The sequence below is a fragment of the Cebus imitator genome, unplaced genomic scaffold, assembly GCF_001604975.1.
Source record: "Cebus imitator isolate Cc_AM_T3 unplaced genomic scaffold, Cebus_imitator-1.0 Scaffold640, whole genome shotgun sequence".
NCBI classification, from domain to species: domain Eukaryota; kingdom Metazoa; phylum Chordata; class Mammalia; order Primates; family Cebidae; genus Cebus; species Cebus imitator.
The window spans coordinates 575,538-598,164 of NW_016107955.1; the positions used below are offsets into that span (position 1 = coordinate 575,538).

The window sequence follows — 22,627 nt, forward strand, 5'->3', positions numbered from 1 at the left end:
AGGCAACTGGAACGTCTGAGAGACAGTCGCCCATTCCACTGATAAAAGGGGATGGAAACAGGGAGCCAGGCCAGGAGATTCCCGGGTGAAAAAGCACCACGAATCGCCAGCACGGCTGTTTCAGCTGGTGCAGGGGGTCGCCGCTTGGGAAATCACACAGATCCAGGTGCTTTTTCAACAGGCGACTGGAAAGCCTAGGAGATAAAAGTCACTTGTTCAACTGAAAAAAAGGGACTGAAACAGGCAGCCAGGCCAGGAGATTCCCGGGCAAAAAAGCACCACAAGCCCCCAGTGAGGCTCTTTCGCCTGGCTCGACGGGTCTCTGCACAAAATCTCACACAAATCCGGGCACCTTTTCAACTGGCAACTGGAATGCCTCGGAGACAGAGTTGCCCGTTCAACTGAAAAAAAGGGGACTGAAACAGGGAGCTAGGCCAGGAGATTCCCTGGCAAAAATGCACCACAAGTCTCCAGTGGCTGTTTCAGCCGGCACAGCGGGTCTATGCACAAGAAATCACACAAATCCAGGCACCGTTTCAACTGGTGACTGGGACACCTGGGAGACAGAGTCGCCCATTCAACTGAAATTAAAAAAAGGGGGGGTCTGAGGCAGGGAGCCAGGTGATCAGGCTTGGCTTGTCCCACCCCCAGAAAAAACAGCAATCTGAAACACTCTGGATTGAGAGTTTCACAGCAGCACAGCTGAACCCGGGACGTCCAGCTCTGTGGGAGAGGGGTGTCCACCATTACCGAGGCAGTCTACCACTACCGAGGTAGTTTGCCATTGCTGAGGCAGTCCACCATTACAGAGAGTCTGCGATTACAGAGGTGGGCCGCCATTGCAAAGGCAGTTCTAACTATACCCCTATAAACAGGACTGCAGGGAAGATTACACGGCAGCTGGGCAGAGCCCACAGCAGCTCAGCAAAGCCTCTGCAGACTGTGACTAGGCTGCCTCCTCGCTGGGCAAGGCAGCCATGAAAAAAGGCAGCAGCATGACAGAAACTTATAAATAAAGCCCTAACTCCCCAGGACAGAGCACCTGGGGGGAAAAAAAGGCGTTTTTGAGTTCTGCCGCAGCAGACTTAAATGTACCTGCCCAGCAGCTCTGAATGAACAATGGAGCTCACAGCTCAGCATCTGAGCTCCTATAAAGGCCAGACTATCTCCTCAAGCAGCTCCCTTACCCCCGTATATCCAAAGAGTCACCTCATAAAGGAGAGCTCAGACTGACATCTGGCAGGTATCCCTGTGGGACAAAGACAGCAGAAGAAGAAACTGGCAGCAACCCTTACTGTTCTGCAGCCACTGCAGGTGATCCCCAGGCAAGTGGGGCCTGGAGTGGACCTCAGCAGTCCTACAGCAGAGGGGCCTGACTGGTAGAAGGAAAACTAAGAAACAGAAAGAAATAACTTCATCATCAACAAACTGGACGTCCACTCAGAGACCCCATCTGAAAGTCAACAACTACAAAGATGACAGGTGGATAAATCCACAAAGATGGGAAGAAACCGGCACAAAAAGGATGAAAATACCCAAAAGCAGAACGCTTCTCCTCCTCCAAGGGATCACAACTCCACACCAGCAAGGGAACAAGCCGGAATGGAGAATGAGTCTGATGATTTGACAGGAAAAGGCTTCAGAAGGTGGGTAAAAAGAAACTTCTGTGAGCTAAAAGAACATGTTCTAACCCAATGCAAAGAAACTATGAACCTTGAAAAAAGGTTTGACGAAATGCTAACGAGAATAAACAACTTAGAGAGGAATATAAGTGAATTGATGGGGCTGAAAAACACAACACGAGAACTTCGTGAAGCATACACAAGTTTCAACAGCCAAACTGACCAAGCAGAAGAAAGGATATCAGAGGTCGAAGATCAAGTCAATGAAATAAAACGAGAAGACAAGATTGGAGAAAAAAGGGTAAAAAGAAATGAACAAAGTCTCCAAGAAATGTGGGACTATGTGAAAAGACCTAATCTATGTTTGACAGGTGTACCTGAATGTGACAAAGAGAATGAATCCAAGCTGGAAAATACTCTTCAGGATATAATCCAGGAAAGGGCCCACCTTCAGACTTAGACTTCTACTACACTAATGAAGCCAAACCAGTTCCTGGAATCAGCTTAGTCAAGGAAGCTATCTTTGGTTGCTCATGCACAGATTGCTTCTTTGAAAAATGTTGTCCTGCTAAAGCTAGAGTTCTTTTGGCTTATAATAAAAACCAACAAATTAAAATCCCACCTGGTATCAACATATAGGAATGTAACTTAAGGTATCAATGTGGACCTCATTGTCCCAATAGGATTGTACAGAAAGGCATACAGTATTCGCTTTGCATCTGTCGAAATAGCAATGGCTGTAGCTGGGGTGTAAAGACCCTTGTGAAGATTAAAAGAATGAGTTTTGCCTTGAAATATGTTGGAGGGGTAATCACAAGTGAAGAAGCTGAAAAATGGGGACAGTTATATGATAAGGGAATCACATATCTCTTTGATCTGGACTATGAATCTGATGAATTCATGATGCATGCAGTTCAATACGGCAATGTATCTCATTTGTGAATCACAGTTGTGACCCAATGCTGGGGTCCATCCCACAGACTCCAGCTGAACGACAGATGAATCATGTACTCAAACACTGATATTCAGTGAAAGAATGGACTAGGAGGCCAGGCCACTGACTGAAAGCATTGTAGCAGCCGCACCCCACCACCAGCCAAGCTCACATTTGTTTAGTACAGATTAAATGACAAAGGTTTAGAGTAAATACCACTAGAAGGTAATTAACAATGCTGACCCCTCAAGTAGAAAGCAATCATGTACCCACAAATGGTCGAAGGATCACATCAGTAAACAAGATATTTAGATAAATTCCCTTACATTCCTTTGTTATTTACCCTTGCTATTACCTCAAACAGGATTAGGCTGCCTTCAGCTATAACTCTAGCCTGAGGCTTTTAGCAAACCTTCCAGCCTTCCAAGAAGATCTGTGCCTATTTTACAATTTCTCCTACCATCCTGCCTGAACACTTACATCTTCCCCTTTTCTGTTTTCTGCATCAGGCCTTACTGATTAAAGAGTGCAGATGTGTGCAGCAGCAGGTCTGTCAGGCATGGCAGTCATTGCTCTTATTCCGGCTCTGTGTCCTAGAATTAGTAAATAACATAAGAGAATAATGAGTATAATTAGCAACATTCTTTTCCAGTCAAACAGTGACCTGTAATATTACTTGGTATCTCAGTTCACTGTATGCCATTAATGAGGAACCCCACAGGGTTATGTTAATTACTCCTAGCCAAGCAGTCATGTCGTTAGAAGCTGGGAAGGGGATGTAACAGGCAGCAAAAAGGCAGATTAGAAGATGGGAAGGGAGTGTCTGCTTAAGTAACAGGGGGAAAAAGGCAGATTAGAAGATAGGCTCGAATAGAGTGTAGCAGGTACAGGTGGTAGGCAGAGTGAGAGAATAAAAAAGGAACAAGTTATCTGGAGTGAATGGTGTCTGCATCCAGAGTAGGATTCACTTTGCCTTTTGAGTTCTCTTCTTCAGCATCCCCCAGGTAATGTCCAGGGCTTGCGTTGTTCATGGAAAACACATTTTCTGGGGCTATGGGTCCTGTAGGGTCTTTCCTATCATGGCTTCAGTTTTTTCTTCTTTCCATCCTTTGATGAGGACGTAGTCTCCAAGCTGGTGGTGGTGTACTGGAAATTCTAGGGGTGGTGCCTGTGCTAAGAGAACTGTTATAATCTTTGTTAAAGAGTCAGTTAGTGCTTTAAGAAAAACCTGTTGTGCTTTATTTTAATGTTTAGTTTACAGAAGAACTGGATAATACTTCTTTAACAATATGTTTACACATAGAATTTCTCTAATTAACATTTTAAAACTTGCTTAGACCTTCGAAACAAAAATTACACATTTCTTGAACATTTTTCATGACTTTCGCAATCTTCAACATGCCTTTTCAGTGTTTTATAAGCTTCCTTACTAAAGGTGCATTCTTATACCTATAACTTTAATATTTCTTTCTCTTCTTTCTACTTTCTCTCCTTTGTCTTACTTTTTGTGTCTCTCATCTCTGTCTCTTCCAGGCTGTTGCTTACTCATTCCCTCTATTTCTCTCTCCAATCTTTCTGTTTCTGTCTGATCTTGGAAGCTAAGCACGGTCGGGCCTGGTTAGTACTTGGATGGGAGACCGCCTGGGAATATCAGGTGCTCTCAGGTCAGTTTCTTCATTTCTGGTACCAGGCTGGGTCCTACCCGTGCTATGGTATGGTTTGATGCATCATGCTGGAATCCAAAGAGGAACTGACGGGGTCTGAACACAAGCATATCTCCTCCCCATGTTAGTAAATAATTTGGACCACATCATACATTTCTGTTTACATCTTTCCATAAAACTGCAGGTTTTATGTCTTCAGAGGTTTTAGCAAATTGCTTTTCTACAGCTGATTGAAATTTATCATCTAAATTTTAAAAATTAAAGGTATATAAGGCTTGTTCCAATAGTGTTGCAGGGTCCTTACCCATACTCCCCTTTTGTGTTTTGAGCATATTTTTAAGGGTGGAGTGGGCACATTCTACTATGGCCTGTCCTTGGGGGTCATATGGGATGCCTTGTGGAATGTTGGATGTTCCATGTGTGACAAAATTGTTGAAATTGTGAGCTGGCATAGTAAGTCGGACCATTATCAGTTTTCATTTTTGTGGGCTGCCCCATAAATGCAAAAGTTAAAAGAAGATGCTTAATAACATATTAGATGGACTCTCCAGGAAAAGCATGAGTGCTAATTAAATGTGAACTGGTAGCAATGAATACATGTACATATCTGTTTTCTAAATTCAGGGATGTATGTAATATCTATTTGCCATAACTGATTAGGTTCTAGTCCTCTAGGGTTAACACCTGTTGAAGGAGGGAATGTGCCTGTTAGCTGGCAATCTGGGAATTGTAAGATAATATGTTTAGCTATTCTTTGAGTAAGTTGAAACTGTTTAGATAAGTTTCTCCAATTTTGGTGGAAAAACTGATGCAACTGGGTGGCTTGGTCAAGCAGTGATGTCATAACCTGAAGTTCTGCTTGTTCACTGCCATAAGCCAATAGGCCAGGCAGTGAGCAGTGGGCTCAAATATGTGTGATAAAAATAGGATGTGTGCATTGATCCAGCAATTGCTGAAGTTGAAGAAAAAGTGCACACAGGGTGGGCTCAGGCGTAGAGTTTGAGGGATGTTTGAAGGTTCTGCAAAACAGAGTAAGCAGAGTCACTAACGATGTTAATTGGCAGAGTGGAAAAAGTTTCCAAGGCCAATACCAGGGCCCCAATCTCAGCTGAGCCCAGATCAATGAGAAAATTATGTGGTCTCCACCAGACTGCAGCTTTTCCATGTTTACCCAAACCATCATTAAACAGTGTTAAAGCATTAAGTATGGGGGAATGAACTATTTTTGTAGGTAAGATCATCAGAAATATGAGATAAGAACTAAAGGAGTTTATCAGCAGGAAGGGCATTCTCTATTTGACCTGTGTAATTGGAGAGTGCTATTTGCCAATCTAATGATAGGGGCAAAGCTGCTTCGAATAGCTTTTTACTCAAAGGAATCCTGATGATATCAGGATCATAACCTAGAAACATTGCATCGTCTGCAGCCTGAATACATGACTTTACTGATTAACTGGATATAGGGAGATAATGTTTTAGTCCCGGCAGGTGAGCAAAAAACTCATTCTAGAAAGAACAGTTCTGGGGTCATCTATCCTATTAACTCTGTAAGGGAGTGTTTGGTGGAAAAAACAAACAATTGAATACAGTGGATGGATGTGATCTAGTTGCCTTTGAGAGATAGCTTGTTGTATTTCCTCAATTTCTCTTTGCTGCAGGGGTTAAATATTTGGGAGAATCCAGAGCTGTATTGCCCTTTAAGACAGAAAACAAGTTTTACAACTTATAAGTAGTTATGTCCTTAACGAACTCATGGGCTTGTTGCAATTTCTCTCCCTTTAGAGGCTATTTTTCTACCAAATTGGATTTTGAAAGAGCCACGTAGGGGTAGGTTTAGAATAACAACAGTGGCCATTGTTATAAAGGGGTCTTACAAATTCTAAAATTTTACTTAAATCTTAGTGGAGAATTATAATCTGGGACATTGCTTGTAAACAAGGAACATACAAAATTTTGCTATAGGCCACCCACAAAGCCAGAGGGCAGCAGTCCTGGGATGGTGGCCATGTTGCACTTGCCTGGGAGCTGCCTTTTGTCTGTTCTGCTTTTTGTTTGCACTGCTCCCTCCTCCCTCCGCTGGGTGGCTGCTGCCAGCCTGGGCAGTTCCTATTGGCCTGGGGTGCCGCGAGCTTCCTTGCCACTGAGCCTTGTCTTCTGCCCACTTGGCCACGCAGTTTTGGCCTCTAATGCCTTTTTTCTTATCTTTTTATTATTTATTTATTTATTTATTTAGAGACGTAGTTTCGCTCTTGTTACCCAGGCTGGAATGCAATGGCGCAATCTCGGCTCACCGCAACCTCCGCCTCCTGGGTTCAGGCAATTCTCCTGCCTCAGCCTCCTGAGTAGCTGGGATTACAGGCACGCGCCACCATGCCCAGCTGANGTAGAGACGGGGTTTCACCATGTTGACCAGGATGGTCTCGATCTCTTGACCTCGTGATCCACCCGCCTCGGCCTCCCAAAGTGCTGGGATTACAGGCGTGAGCCACCGCGCCCGGCCTCTTATCTTTTTATAAGCATGCACCCGATTCTTTGTTGATCTTGCATTACCAGGCAAGCTAAAAGCTCCTCTTCTAATGCCTTAAGTCAAGGTCCCAGCTGTAGCGTATCCCTTGTCTTTTCTCCTATCTATTGGAGGAGGGGGCTCAGGCAAAACCTGTTGTTTCCTTTTTGTTATTTTGGCCCAGTGATAGTGGGACTGAGGGACTCGGGGGTGGTGAGGTAGGTGACGATTCTCCCTCTTTCCCCTTTTTAGGCTCTTCTGCGTATGATGGGACCAGAGTACTGGGGCCCATTGCCCTTGAGCATGTTGTTGTTTAAGAGTTCTTCCCATTTGTTTCCAGAGCTTGATGTCTAGTATGCCTTCTACTGGGAACCATGGGTTATGGAAGACAACAGTTTGCATTAGGTCCATTAATTGAGCCTGTGAAACCGAGGGTCCACTGGCTTTAAGCAGCTGTTTCAATACTTTTATGTACTGTTTCTGTTGAGCTGATTACTGTTGTCCCATGATGAAACCCTAGCCTGAACAATCCCCCCAAAGTTGGAAATCCCAAGTGGGTGCCAATGAAGTACTGACTCACTGACTGCACAGTCATTTTCACCTTCTTTTTTGGGGGTTCCATGGCAATGCTTTGTAGCATTTATCACATCAGGGTCACCACCTGCCAGGGTCCATCCTGCATACCCCAGCTGCACGACAGATGAATAATGTATGCAAACACCAGTATTCAGTGATGAATAATGTCTGCAAATGCTGGTATTCCATGAAAGAGTTAACTAGGAGGCCAGGCTACTGGCTGAAAGACTTGTAGCAACCGTGCCCGATCCACCGGCGAAGCATGCATTTATTTGGTACACATTAAATGACAAAGGTTTAAACACCACTAGAAGGTAATTAACAATGCAGACCCCCTCCACTCACTGTCCAGTAGAAAGCAATTATGCAACCCCAGATGGTCAAAGGTTAGTCTTAGGACCACGTGAATAAAGAAACTATTTAGAGATGCTCCCTTACATCCCTTGCTATTAGCTCAAAGAGGATTAGGCTGCCTTCAGCCATAACTCTATTCTGAGGCTTCTGCAAAACATTCCAGCCTTCCAAGAAGGTTTGTGTCTATTTTACAATTTCTCCCACCATCCTGACTGAACCCCTACAACCCAATCTTCAGGTATTCAATATTTTCATTGATAACCTTGATACTGGTACAGCTCCTATGAGTGGAGGAACACAAGGATTCTTGGTCCTTGCGCCAGTTTAGATAAAATGACATGGACATATGTGGAGTTTTAAGGAGTGGAGAGTTCAATAGGCAAGAAGGGAGAAGGAAGCTCCCCTGTACAGAGACAGAGGGGGGCTCCAAAGCTGAGAGAGGGAACCCCACCTGTCACAGATACCAACTAGGTATATATACAGAGGCTGGAAGAGGTCATGTCTGATTTGCATAGGGCTCAGGGGATTGGTTTGACTAGGCATGTCATTCACATAGCCTGTGAAAAAGCTAGCCCTCCCATCCTAGCCTTCTAATGTGTAAATGCAGGGCACCATGATGTGCAACACACATGGGGATATATGGGGGTGGCCATGTTGCCAGGAACATGTGGGGACAGGGCAAGGAGGCCATGGAAATTGCCATGTTTGGGTGGACCCAGTTTCTAATGGCTTGCATTTGCATATCAAAGGTTGCAACCCAGGTTCTAAGAGCCAGGGCTTTACAAGAAAGTTTTTGGGAGATGCTTTAAAAAATGAAAACTTCCCAAGGCCCCCTTTTCCTCTCTATCTGCCTAAAATAATTTCTTAACTCCTACAACAATACTCGTCTTCCCTGAATTGCACTGTTTTCCACAAGAACCATAATTGCTGGAGAAAAGCTGACTTATGATTATCAAATGAAAGTGTGACATGGTAAATGCCCCATAAACTGCATACCTCGACCATACCTCGGCTTTCCATTGAAGCTGCTCTCTGTTACCCTAATGTGACAAGCAAGCAGTCAACCAATGCCATTTTGGTCCATTTTAAGACTTGTTATACATAACTAAGTTCTGTTATTTCCACCCTACCCAGACAATGTGTAAACTAACACTTATGTTGACTTCTGTAAACGACTTAAAACAATCAGAATGTCCAAAGTCCCCTGGCCCTCAGAATGTCCAAAGCCCCTCACCCCTGGCCCCACCCAGGAGGTGGTTTACGAGCATAAAAGGTCTTGACACCCTCCTTTCAGGGCCACAGGTTAGAGAGACATGAGTCTTCCATGGCCGTCGGCAATAAAGAACTTGTAATTTGGCCTAGTCTTTGTCTCAGTGGTGATTTCGCGCTCGCTCAGTTACAACATTTGAAGGCCCCAGCGAGATTTTCCATCATCACTCAGACAAAATCCCTGAGGCTGCTCCCGCCCTGGGGATCTCTAGGGGAGGTGCCCCCCTGAGACATTCCAGGGCCCCAGAGTTCCAGACCCGTGATGGACCAGCGACTACTCAGCTGACATGCACCTGAAATTCCTCAGGATCACGGGAACCTCCGGAGGTAAGTTGGGTCTGGAAATTGGGGGGGCCGGTCCATCAGGAGCCTAGGTCAGGAGACCAGACACGGTCATGAATCTCTGACGAGGCAAGCCTACCATGAGACGTCACTGGAGGCTCAGGTAATTCAGTTTTCGGTTGTCTTCCATAACCTCTGTGTGAGTGTGAGAGTGAAAGTGTGTATGTGTGGTCCCACAGCCAGAGAGCTACGGGGCCTGTGTGGGCCTTCACCCACGGTTCCACGGAGACGTCATAGAGCATAACGGTGATTCACCTCCATGCTGACCAGGCCCGGGGCTTGTACGGGTACACCTTAGCCAAGACGCTCTGAAAAATCCCTTCGGGGATGTGGCTGGGCAGGCATCAGATTGGTCTCCCACGGGGGACACCCACCCTGTGTCTGTCTTCCTTCCATAGTCTTGTCTTCCTTCTATGTGGTACTGTCTTCTTCGTAGGTTTTCTAGTTTTTTAAGACATTTAGTGGCAGACCTACAGTGGTTTAATCCTGCCTCTCTGGGGCCGGATGATGTCCTTAACTGGTTAAATGACCACTGGCTTCAGGGAAATTTGGCCGAATTTTGGCCCCTAGAAATAACCCTGTTTTCCTTCTTCTTCTTCTTGTTCTACCATTGAAGGCCTATTCTCCTTTCCTGCTCCTCTTCTAATGTCTGAAAGGAAATTCTGTCCTTGGCGGCTCGGATGTAGTTTTTTCTCCATCCTTGGGAGCCAGGTGCTAGGAAAGGAATTACTGAGCCTTTTTGCCCGCCTAGGATCGAAAAGGAGTAATTTCCTCTTTTGCCAAAGGGAGGTTCAGTGTTGCTACAGAACTTGTTCCGGTACACACCCCAATTCGGCGTTCCGGCACCATACTGACTGTTGGGAAGTGGGTTGCCACGGCACAATACAAACTGATTGGCAAGAGTTATGCGATCTCTTTAAGACGTGGTGGATTCAAAATTCACACCTAGTGGACCTTCTGGTCCACCTGTTCTGCCATTTGCCAACATTCCCCAGGCCTCTCAATATCAGAGCACATCCCAGGGAGGACCACACCTGAGTTGCGTTGAGCCTCTATGAGGCCTATCATCGGCCCTTGTGGTATGGTTCAGGGGAATCCTATACCCTCCCATGGCACCTTCTGCCCGCTCCCTTACCTCAGGCCAGGGATGGACCCATTAAGCTAGGCATCCTCTCATTACAAGATTTGACGACTGAGGCCTGTTTAAAGCCAGTACTGGAAAGGGCGAAGCACGAGTATAGCGCCTTCCACAACTGGAAATATCCTAAGAGCAGGAGAACCTGAGTGACCACCACAAGTAGACTGAAAAAGAGGCAGAACAGATGGGGTCGTCTGGTTCCCAGCCCTGCACCCCCCTCCAGTGCATGATGGTCAATTTCAAGGCTGGATTTTCAGGTCAATATGGGGTAAAACTAGCCCCCCAAAAACTTCACATCTTGTGTAAATTGGAGTGGCCATCATTTGGGGTGGGATCCAGACACCAGGACATATGATCCCAAGGTGACCCAGGCTATATGGAATGTGGTGACAGGTTCCCCTGGACACCCAGATCAGTTTCCATACATTGACCAGTGGTTAGACTTAGTTCAGCAGCCCCCTCTTGGCTTAAACACTGCATAAAGCATGCTGGGTTACAAGTTATGCTGGCAGGCCCTAAGAAAGCCCCTTCTGCGCCAGCCATTCTTCCCTCCCCAGCAGAGTATCAGGAATTACCTACACTCTACTCAAGGCCCTCTGAACTGGGGCCTCAGCACTGCCCCCCGGACAGCACCAGTGGCCAGCCCCTGTCCCCCCTACACACCCGTAGTGGGGCTCCCCACTCCCCCACTGTCCTTCCTCTCCAAGAGGTGCCCCCAACGGGAGGAGACAATCGGGGTCGCCCATTCTTTGTTCACATCCCCTTCTCGTCAAGTGACTTATATAACTGGAAGGCTCGACATCCCATTCTCTGAGAAGCCCCAGGCTTTGACAGGGCTCTTGGAATCTGTACTCCAGACTCATCGCCCGACTTGGGATGACTGCCAACAATTATTACTGATTCTGTTCACCACAGAGGAAAGAGGCAGAATTAGACAGGAAGCCCTGAAAGCCATCATAGGTCCAGGGGGAGGAACAGTAGAAGAGAACCAGGACCGAATTGAAGAGGTTTTTCCCTCTACCCGATCCCAATGGGACTCCAACACCTTGGGGGGTCACTCGTCTCTAAACACTTTTCACCGGTATCTTTTAGCAGTGGTTAAGGGGGCAGCTAGGAGGCCCATCAACCTCTCCAAGGTAGGAACAGTGACTCAGGGCCCGCCGGAGTTGCCAGCTGCTTTCCTGAAACACCTACGAGAGGCGTACCGTACCTATACTCCTATAGACCCCGAGGCCCCAGAAAATCAACGGACCATTAACTTGGCCTTTGTTTCCCAGTCAGCCCCATATATCAGGAAAAAGTTACAAAAACTAAATGGATTCCAGGGGATGAATTTGACCCAATTGCTAGAAATTGCCCAGAAGGTTTTTGATTAACAGGGATACTCCTGGAGCCATACAAGACAAAAACGTTACTAAGGCAGTAATAGCAGCCCTTCAGGAAACATGAGTCATTCTATGAGGGCAGGGGGCCTTGCAAAAGGACCCTTGGGGTCCTCCGCCCCCGTTATAGGAAGAAATCAATGTGTGTACTGTAAACAAGAGGGACACTGGAAAAATGAGTGCCCCGAGAGAAAAAGACAAGCTCAGGAAAAAACACTGAGGATATCAATTTAGAAGGTCAGGACTGACGGGGCCAGGGCTCTTATCTGTGAAGCCCCCAGGAGCCCAGGGTTACTTTAAAGATTGGGGGCAAACCTAACAGTTTTTTAGTGGACAGCGGGGCAGCCCACTCAGTCCTTACTCAGACTCTGGGAACAACTATCCAGTCAACCAGGGGGCCACAGGAAAGACCACAACAAGTTCATAGACCACAAATCGAATCGCTGACTTAGGAAACGGCACCATTACCCATTCCTTCTTAGTTCTTCCAGAATGCCCTTACCCGCTATTAGGGCGGGACCTACTTCACGAACTTCGAGCAACCATCTCCTTCTGTGAAAATCAGGCCTGCCTCTCTATCCCTGCTTTGCCCCCTGTATCGAAAGCACCTCAGCAAATCCTCATCACTTGTGCTCTGTCAGACGAGTATCTGTTGCAGGAGCTTTATCACTGGAAACAAGTCAAGCATCAACGTCAGACCTCCTCCGCCAATTCCAGAACAGTGTACCTGGAGTGTGGGCTGAGACCAATCCCCCAGGTCTGGCAGAACACCATACCCCGGTTGTGGTCCAACTGTTGGCAATGGCAGCTCTGGTCCAGGTATGACAATACCCAGTGAGTCAGGAAGCCAGGCGGGGAAATCGCTCCGCATATAACAAGACATAACAATTCCTGGAAGGAGGAATTCTCACCACCTACCTGTAAGTCACTCTGGAACACCCCTCTGCTCCCTGTTCTAAAACCTAGCACAAAGGATTACCAGTCAGTACAGGACTTAAGGGAAGTAAATAAAAGAGTGGAAACTGTCCACCCCACGGTCCCAAATCCATATACCCTCCTAAGCCTCCTGAATCCGAACCACCATTACTATATTGTCCTGGACCTCAAGGATGCATTCTTTTGCATCCCACTGGCCCCAGTCAGCAGACCCATATTTGCCTTTGAGTGGACGGACCTGGACACTGGGGTCCTGGGGCAACTCACATGGACCCGGCTGCCTCAGGCATTCAAGAACTCTCCCACCCTATTTGATGAAGCACTTAGCCAGGATCTTGCCACCTTCCGGGCCGAGTTCCCTGAATGTACTCTGCTCTAATATACAGATGACTTACTTCTGGCCTCAAGAACCCAAGAGGCCTGCAGGGAAGCCACCCAGTCATTACTGTTGACCCTACAAACTCTGGGATATCGAGTCTCTGCCAAAAAGGCCCAACTCTGTCAACAAAAGGTTACTTACCTGGACTATATAATTAAAAAGGGCAACCGGGCGCTGGCACCCAGCCGAGTCTAAGCAGTACTACAGATACCCACCCCTACCACAAAACACCAAGTTCAGGAGTTCCTGGGGGCGGTAGGGTTCTGTAGGCTATGGATTTTAGGTTTTGCCAAAATAGCCAGGCCTCTGTATGCCTGCAGAGGAGGGAATCAACCCCTAATTTGGATAGTAGTAGAACAACAGGCTTTTGATAAAGTTGCTCTGACCTCGGCCCCAGTCCTGGCCTTGCCAGATATTTGTAAACCCTTCCGGTTGTTTGTAAATGAAACACAAGGAATCGCGAAGGGGGTGCTCACCCAGACATCAGGACCATGGTCCAGGCCGGTCACCTACCTATCAAAAAGACTTGATCCTGTAGCCTCTGGGTGGCCAGCCTGCCTCCAGTCCATGGCAGCAACAGCCCTGTTGGCAAAGGAGGCGGACAAACTGACTCTGGGGCAGACATTAAACCTAGTGGCATCCCATGCACTAGAATCACTACTCCGCAGGGCTCCAGGAAGGTGGATGTCTAATGCCTGCATAGTATAGTATCAGGCTCTACTCCTGGACCAGCCTGGCATCAAGTTCCTCAAGACTACAGCCCTGAATCCGGCCACACTGCTGCCTAATAAGCAAGCCAGGAGGACCCACACATGACTGTCAACAGATAATAGATGTCATCCAAACTGCTCGGCTGGACCTCACCGACATCCCCTTATGGAGCCTGGAAGAGGTACTATATATGGATGGCGGCAGTTTTACAGTCAACGGAGTCAGGTATGTGGGGGCAGCCATAGTCACCCAGAGTGGGTCATCTGGGCCCAGGCCCTTCCTCATGGGACTTCAGCCCAAAAAGCTGAACTTATATCCCTGATAAAAGCCTTGAACTGGGCAGAGGGAAAGACTGTCACTATTTATACCAACAGCCATTATGCCTTTGCTACAGCTCATGTACATGGAGCAATATATAAAGAAAGAGGACTACCTACCTCAGAAGGAAAAGCTATTAAAAATAAGGAGAAAATTCTAGCCCTTTTGGAGGCTATATGGAAGCCCAAGACTGTGGCACTAGTCCACTGCAAGGGACACCAAAAGGGGGATTCACTAGATTCACCAGGGGAAACAGGGCTGCTGACTTACAGGCCGGGCAGGTAGCCATGGGGCCAGTGAAACCACAGACCCTCCTTGTAAACTGCCTGCCCCAGTTCTGCCCCCTACTCCCACGTACTCCTCAGGTGAGAAGGACTTTGCAAAGGAACAGGGTGCCACACAGGACTCCACAGGATGGTGGATACTGCCAGACCAAAGGATTGTGGTCCCCGAGGCTCTAGGATGGGCCCTAGTTAAAAACACACACCAGGCCACTCAGGACAGACCAAGCTAACTGAACTGCTAAAAGCCAAGTACTACATTCCCCATTTACATGAACTTACAAAGGAAATCACTACTCAGTATAACGTATGTGCCCAAGTAAATCCGGGAGGGAACAGGTCTAGCCAGGTAGAAGTGAAGCTCAGAGGGACTAGCCCTGGGAAGCACCAGGAGGTAGATTTCACTGAAATAAAACCCCCAGTAAATGGCTATACACACCTCCTTGTGTTTATAGATACGTTCTCTGGATGGGTCAAGACCTTCCCCACTAAGTCTGAGACTGCTTTGGTGGTCACAAAAAACTATTACAGGACCTTGTTCCTCAGTTCAGCCTCCCTCTAACGCTGGGGTCAGACAATGGGCCCGCCTTTACTGCACAAATTTCTCAGGGCCTACCCAAGGCCCTGGATATATCCTGGAAATTATACTGTGCCTATCTTCCCCAGAGTTCAGGACAAGTTGAACGAATGAACCGGACCCTAAAGGAAACCCTGACAAATTTTATCCTAGAGACCGGTGAAAACTGGGTCAAGCTGCTTCCTTTTGCCGTCCTCCGCGTCCAATGCACACCCTATCAGAAAGGCTTCTTCCCTTTGAAATCATGTTTGGGAGGCCCCCTCCTTTACTCCCCAGACCTGCGGATACCATGCATGTTGAAGTCCATAACTATACACTCCTTAAGTCCTTACAGGCGCTCCCAGGTACACCAACTCATTAAGGACAACCATCCCACCCCATTGGACCTCGCAGACCAGCCAACACACCCCTTCCAGCCTGGAGACTCTGTCCTTGTTAAAAGATTTGCCACCTCCGGCCTCACCCCCCCAATGGAAGGGACCCTACACGGTTATCCTAACCACGCCCACTGAACTCAAGGTGGACTGGATTCATCACACCCATGTCAAGACTGCCCCACCGGAAAGACAATAGAGCATCAACCATTCCTTCCCTGATTCAATAAAGCTAAGACTTGTGCGCTCTTCGGGGTCACCACCCTCGAGACCCTAATCCGTGCTATAAATCCCCATAGCAAACCCCCCTTAGAACCCACCTACGATCAATGGGTCCTCACCGAGGGCTCCACTGGAGGATATGTTCGTTCCTTAATCGGAAAGCGATCCACCCTAGTCAACCTAACCCTGGAGTACACTCCGAAGACCCCCATTATCTTTTCCCTAGACCTCTGTGCCCTCCTGGGCCCGTTCCTGATGCCAAACGTAGATCCTAGGACAAAAGATATTATAGCCAGGTATGGCAGTGCAAGGGAAGAGCAACAACTTCAACCTTATGGATTATATCTGTGCCCAGGATCCACCCCACAAAAAAGATGGAACTGTGGAGACTTAAATGAATTATTTTGCCCCCACTGGGGTTGTGAAACTATCTCCACTATATCAGGGTACAGCAAAAACATAGACTCCTTCATCTCTTTTAACCGAGATTCTCCCCTATCCCCATGCTACACCAGGTCTTGTAACCCACTCAGGATAACTGTAACTACCCCAGATGGTAGATGGACAATGGGGCGAACCTGGGGTCTCAGGGTATATATGAGTGGGTGGGACATTTACCATCCAGCGTATAACCCTGCCCCGACCCAACCGCCCTATGGGACCCATTGCCCAGGTCATACAACAAGAAGTCCCCCCTAAAAATATCCCCTAAAAGCCCCCTCATCCAGACAAGCAATACTCCCCCCTCAACAACCTTCCCCTACAACCCCAACTCTGCTCAAAGAAGACACAACCCTGCTAACCTTGTTGTCCTCAGCTCACCACCTCCTCAACAAATCTAACCCAGATTTAGGGAAAGACTGTTGGCTCTATCTAAACCCTCAACCACTGTTTTATACCGGGTTGACTTCCCAATTACCTGCCAACTTGTCCATTTCTTCATGTTCCCAGTCCACACTCCATTTAACCCTGGGAGACATAGAAGGGTCTGGGCACTGCTACCACTCCCCAAATTACACCCTTGTAGGTTCTCCCTATGGACACTATTGTAATGTCTCCCATAATGGAACCTTTAATGGTACAAACCTTTACTATCGGGCCCCAGATACCACTTGGTTAGCCTGCACCTTTGGCCTCCCCAACTGCATTTCCACATACCAATTCAATGGCTCTACTGCCATACTGTGCAGCCCGGTACACATCCTCCCAAGAGTAAACATTTATGACGGCCAACAGGGACTTAACCTCCTGGCCCCCTCAGATGTTATTACTGACTGATGGAAGCGAGTCCCTATTGTCATTCCTCTACTAGTTGGATTAGGTATTGCTGGCTTCACCGCAGTTGAAATATCAGCTCTTCTAGCTGGGGACCAAAATTTTAAAACTCTCTCTTAGCACACAGATACTGATTTAAGCCACTTAGAAAACTCCATTTCCCAACTCACTGATCAGGCTGAGTCTTTGACTGAAATGGTCCTCCAAAACAGGCGAGGACTAGATTTGTTATTGTTAAAACAAGGGGGGTTATATGCCGCCCTTAATGAACAATGTTGCTTCTATGCTAATAGGTCAGGCCTCATCTGAGAGAGCCTCTCCCTGGTCAGATGAAATCTCGAAACCAGAAAACAACTTCCAGAGGCTTCAGAAAGTTGGTATCAAAAAATGTTTTCCTGGTCCCCTTGGCTCACTTCCCTCCTCATGGGCCTGGTGGGACCTCCAGCCCTACTCTTACTGGGACTCATGTTTGGCCCCTGCCTCCTAAATCAACTCCTCAGGTTCATTAAATCTAGGGTAAACTCTGTAAAATTAATGATATTAAGGTCTCAATATGGGCCCTTAGAACAAACAAACAATACTGACCTGCTGGAGGAATCAATGATTTAATTTCTGTAAATAAAACAAGGGGGGAATGTGACATGGTAAATGCCCCATAAACTGCATACCTCGACCATACCTTGGCTTTCCATTGAAACTGCTCTCTGTAACCCTAATGTGACAGGCAAGCAGTCCAAATCAATGCCACTTGGTCCCTGCGCCATTTTAAGACTTGTAATAAGTAACTAAGGTCTGTAATTTCCACCCTAACCAGCAATGTGTAAACTAATGCTTATCTTGACTTCTGTAAACCACTTAAGTTAACAATCAGAATGTCCAAAGTCCCCTGGCCCTCAGAATGTCCAAAGCCCCTCACCCTCAACCCTGCCCAGGAGGTGGTTTACAGAATGTCCAAAGTCCCCTGGCCCTTGGAATGTCCGAAACCCCTTGCCCCCACCCCCACTCAGGAGGTGGTTTATGAGCATAAAAGGTCTTGACATCCTCCTTTCGGGGCCACGGGTTAGAGAGACACGAGTCCTCCATGGCCGCGAGCAACAAAGACCCTGTAATTTGGCCTAGTCTTTGTCTCAGTGGTGATTTTGTGCTCACTCAGTTACCAACGGAAGGTTCTGGTGATATATCTTCTGATTCTATTGACCACAACCCAGCCAAAAAGAGGGTCAGAACTGTATGTAAATGTGGAGCTGTGACTTGCAGAGGTCACCTCAACTGAATTTTCAAGAAATAGAGCTGATGATAACTATAATTTGTTTTTTTCTCCTAAGGTTAAATTTTTAAAAATACATATTTGGGACTCTTATTATCAAGACTGTACTTATGTCAATTTACAATTCATGATTCTAGATATTTGCCAAATGCATTACTGATTCCTCTGAAGAGAGGGCCACTGGATCACATAGGCTGATTTGAAGTCTACATATTTAATGCTTAGAGACCAGCCATGGAAGGCAAACTATTTACAGCTCAGTATTTACGTACTTAAGTCTGTGTGAACAGAGAAATGCCTCCTGCAGTGTTTGAAAGTGTTAAGCTGATAATGTAACTAACAACTGCTGAGAGAACAAACATTCAACTTGCCATACACCTCAAATTTGGAGAAATAGAGTTAATTTGGGCAAATCTACAAGTTTTTGTTACCATATTGTCATTCCTGTTTAATATTCACTGTACTTGTATTTGAGACAAATAGGTGATACTGAATTTTATACTCTATTTTCTACTTTTTCATTAAAACATTGGCATCTTAATGATATAGAAATTTAAGGCATAAAATGAAATAAAAACATTTCAGTTTTATTTCATATTTTGAGGCAATTGAGACTGTTGTGATGAGTGTATGTCTGAGCCTGTAATTCTTAAAGATTTCTTAATCTTCTAGAAGAAAAATCTCCAAAGACCTCTCTCTAGAAGTTCAGAATGGCTGGCTATCATGCTTCTTTGAAAGGACAGGGCAGTGGGATCAGGACGGTTTTTTGGAGTACCAAGCAAGGGAAAGGGTGCCTCTTAGTAACATGAATTAGGAAATCTGTGTTGAGTACCTCTGGTCTAAACAGTAAAACGAGCTGCCTATAGGGCAGCTGTACCTAATGATATTGTAATGTACATTAGGCAGGCTGGTCTCAAACTCTTGAGCTCAAATGATCTGCCTGCCTCGGCCTCCTCAATTTCAGGCAGGTATAACGGTTCCTTTCTACCAGATTTAATTATTTTTATATTTCCTGCATGTTCTTCTTAAAAAGTAATCTATATTTTTGAACTGATACTTGTTTTATACATGATTTTTTTTTTAGATGTGATAAAGCTAAACTTGGCCAAAGTGTGTGCCTAAATTATGAGACCTTTTTATTAGTGGACCTATGAAGACTTAAATGGAATATATTGGTTTTCATGGAGGTGGGTGGGGGGGGTTCCAGCATAGTATCGAATCTCAGTCAGGAAAAACTATGCTTTCATCTCTGATTCTGGGATTTTAATCATGTTGTTCAAAATGAAGACAAATGCAGCAAATAAATCTAGCTTTCAGTGTTCCTAATTAAGTTTTACCCAAGCTCATTGCTCTAGGCTTTGATTACCTAAAATAAGCTTGGGTAAACCGGAAATGACTTCAAGAATGCAGCACTACTTAGTCTTTGGCTCTTTCTTGGGAGAAGCGATACTTTATTGTTCATTATACTGCTATCACGACTTTGCTCTTTCACAATACAGGATAAACTGTTTACATGTTTGGAGCCTCAGAGTCCGTTAACTAAGATTGCAGAGTGTGTCAACGAAAAATACACTTTCTTAATGGCATTTCTGTTTTCTTTATGAAAAATCAGTTACATAGTGTCAGTGTTAAGAAAGGGTCGAAGGTTTATAGGCTGTCTCCAGTGGCCATACTTTGAATTATGATTCTCATGGGTTTAAAGACGTAACTTTTAAAAGTTAGTGCTTTACTACCTAGTTATTCGATCTTGTCCAGTTTTTTGTGTTTTAAAAAAGTGTAAAACTGGAAGGCAAAGAAAAAAGACTATTTTTAGTAGATACGTAGTTTTGTTGACATTATTAATAGAATGCAATGGGCCTTTGGGATCTTAAGTACTTATGTTACCTTTGTCATTCAAACGCTGAACTTAAGCAGTGAAAGGAAGTTATTAAGGGATTTAACTATTTTAAGCTGACATTTAGCTTTTTCATATTGGTTTCTTTTTGTTTTTTTAGAGACAGGGTTTCTCCATGTTGGTCATGGCTGGTCTTGAACTCCCGACCTCAGGTGATCCACACACCCTGGCCTCCCAAAGTGGTGGAATTACAGGCGTGAGTCACCATGCCTGGCCCATACTGGTTTCTTGAAGATGTCAGAATTTGTTTACAGTGTAAGACAAATATTCAAAGGTAATAGATCAAGTTTAAAATGTAAATCCACTGTATGTATTATTATTGATACCATCATTTTCAGAATCTACATTAAGAGGACTGTGATACGCAATTAGTAATCTCAGGGTTTTTCCTCATATATCTAAAATTTAGACTGTACTTATTTTTTATTATTATTTTTTGAGACAGAGTCTCTGTTGCCCAGGCTGGAGTGGAGTGGCACAATCTCAGCTCACTGCAACCTCTCCTCCTGGGTTCAAGCGATTCTCCTGCCTCAACTTCCTGAGTAGCTGGGACTATAGGTGTGCGCCACCACGCCCAGCTAATTTTTTTATTTTTAGTAGAGATGGAGTTTCACCATATTGGCCAGGCTGGTCTCGAACTCCTGACCTAGTGATTCACCGACCTCAGCCTCCCAAAGTGCTGGAATTACAAGCGTGAGCCACTATGTCCAGCCCTTATTTCTCTTTTAGTTCATCAATTTCTCTTAGCAAAATAAATTTAGTTTGGTATTTGATGTTCTACTAAAAAATTTCCAGTCTTGAGCCAGCTTAGAGACCTAGAACACCTTGAGTGAAAGGGAGACTGAGTCTTCCTTGAGTAAGAACCCCAGAAAACTATCCAAAATCTACACTGTATCTTTCAGCTTTCACCAAAGGGTCTATAGCCTTTAGGATAACTGCATTGAGGAAAAGGAAATAATCAGACCTTTTGGGAATTGCTGGACACTGGCTTTGACATTTACTCAATGAGACCCAAAATGTTACTGTGATCATGTCAGAATAGTGGCTTATGGAGGTCATAGAATCAGTGGAATTTTAGCTTATGTCCATTTCACAGTGGACCTTGTGGGTACCCACGCCTATGTTGGGGTTATTTCCCCAGTTTTGAAATGTGTAATTGAAACAGATATACTTAGCAGCTGACAGAATCCCACATTAGTTTTCTGACCTGTGGAGTGAGGGCTACTGTGGTGAGAAAGGCCAAGTGGAAGTCACAAGAACTGCCTCTACCTAGGAAAATTATATATCAGAAGCAATACTATGTTCCTAGGGGACTGCAGAAATTAGTACCAACATTAAGGACTTGAAAGATATAGGAGTGGTTGACAGAGCAGGAGTACTGCCATCTTGAACAAGCACTGTCATTTTAAAATTCACCTTAATCAAAAAACACCTAAATCCAAAGGCATCAGCCTAATGGCTAAGGTCAGCACGACCATAAACCACAAACAACATCTCCAACCAGAAACATTCTGAACTCTTCCCTGACCAGAGACATGCTAACCTTGAGATAAACCCCTCTGGCTGGGAAGATGCCAGTCTCAAGATAACCCCACTTTGGCCAGAAAGATGACATCCCCAATATAACCTCCCCTCTGCCTAGAGACATTCCAACCCCACCATAAAACTTTTCCCCCCACACAGAAAAATTCCAGGCTTGTAACAAGCCCCCTCACCCTAAAACCAACATATACTCTTAGTCTGTAAGAGAAAGTGCTCCTGACTGAAAATGGCCAGGAGCCCCTCAGATTTGTCTTCTCTAAAATAAATCTGTCTTTAACTATTAAGCCACATTTCGTCTTTCCTCTTTCTATAACTCTTAAAGTGGTGATTTCCACCACATCCCCATTGAACCCTTCTATTTGTCCTGTGCAGAAGAGAGATGGATCTTGGAGGATGACAGTGGATTACTGTAAGTTTAACTTGGTGGTGTCTCCAATTGCAGCCATTGTGCCATATGCGGTTTCACTGCTTGAACAAATTAACACATCCCCAGGTATCTGGTATACAGCGATTGATCTGGCAAATGCCCTTTTCTCCATCCCTGTCCATAAAGTCCATCAGAACCAGTTTGCTTTCATTTCGAAAGCCCAGAAATACACCTTCACTGCCTACATTAGGGATACCTCAACTCTCCAACTCTATGTCATAATTTAGTGCACAGGGATCTTTTTTGTTTTTTGAGATGGGGTCTCACTCTCTTGCCCAGGCTAAAGTGCAGTGGCATGGTCAAAACTCATTGCAGCCCCAACATCCCAAGCTCAAACAATCTTCCCACCTCAGCCTCCCGAGTAGTTAGGACCCCAGGCATGTATCACAAGTGGCTAATTAAAAAAATTTTTTTGTAGAGACAGGGTCTCACTACATTGCCCAGGCTGGTCTTGAACTCCTGGGCTCAAGCAATCCTCCTGCACTGGCCTCCCAAAGTGCTGGGATTATAGACGTGAGCCACTGCACCCAATGGGATCTTGATCATTTTTCCCTTTCAAGGGAACTGGTTCATGACATCAATGAGATTATACTGATTGGATTTAGTGAGAGAGAAATAGTACCTACTCCAGACATTGGTT

General features: G+C 45.6%; 1 long non-coding RNA gene and 1 pseudogene across 1 annotated transcript in view; one reads left to right on the forward strand and one right to left on the reverse strand.

The window, feature by feature from the left end:
* Window positions 1–455: 455 nt before the first annotated feature.
* LOC119469388 lies at window positions 456–2,564 on the forward strand (annotated as a pseudogene).
* An 829-nt stretch (window positions 2,565–3,393) lies between these two features.
* LOC119469384 overlaps window positions 3,394–22,627 on the reverse strand; it is a 71,469-nt gene continuing 52,235 nt past the window's right edge. Inside the window, exon 5 of the long non-coding RNA XR_005198175.1 lies at window positions 3,394–3,738. This is a non-coding gene — a long non-coding RNA (uncharacterized LOC119469384). The remainder of the gene's footprint in view (window positions 3,739–22,627) is intronic.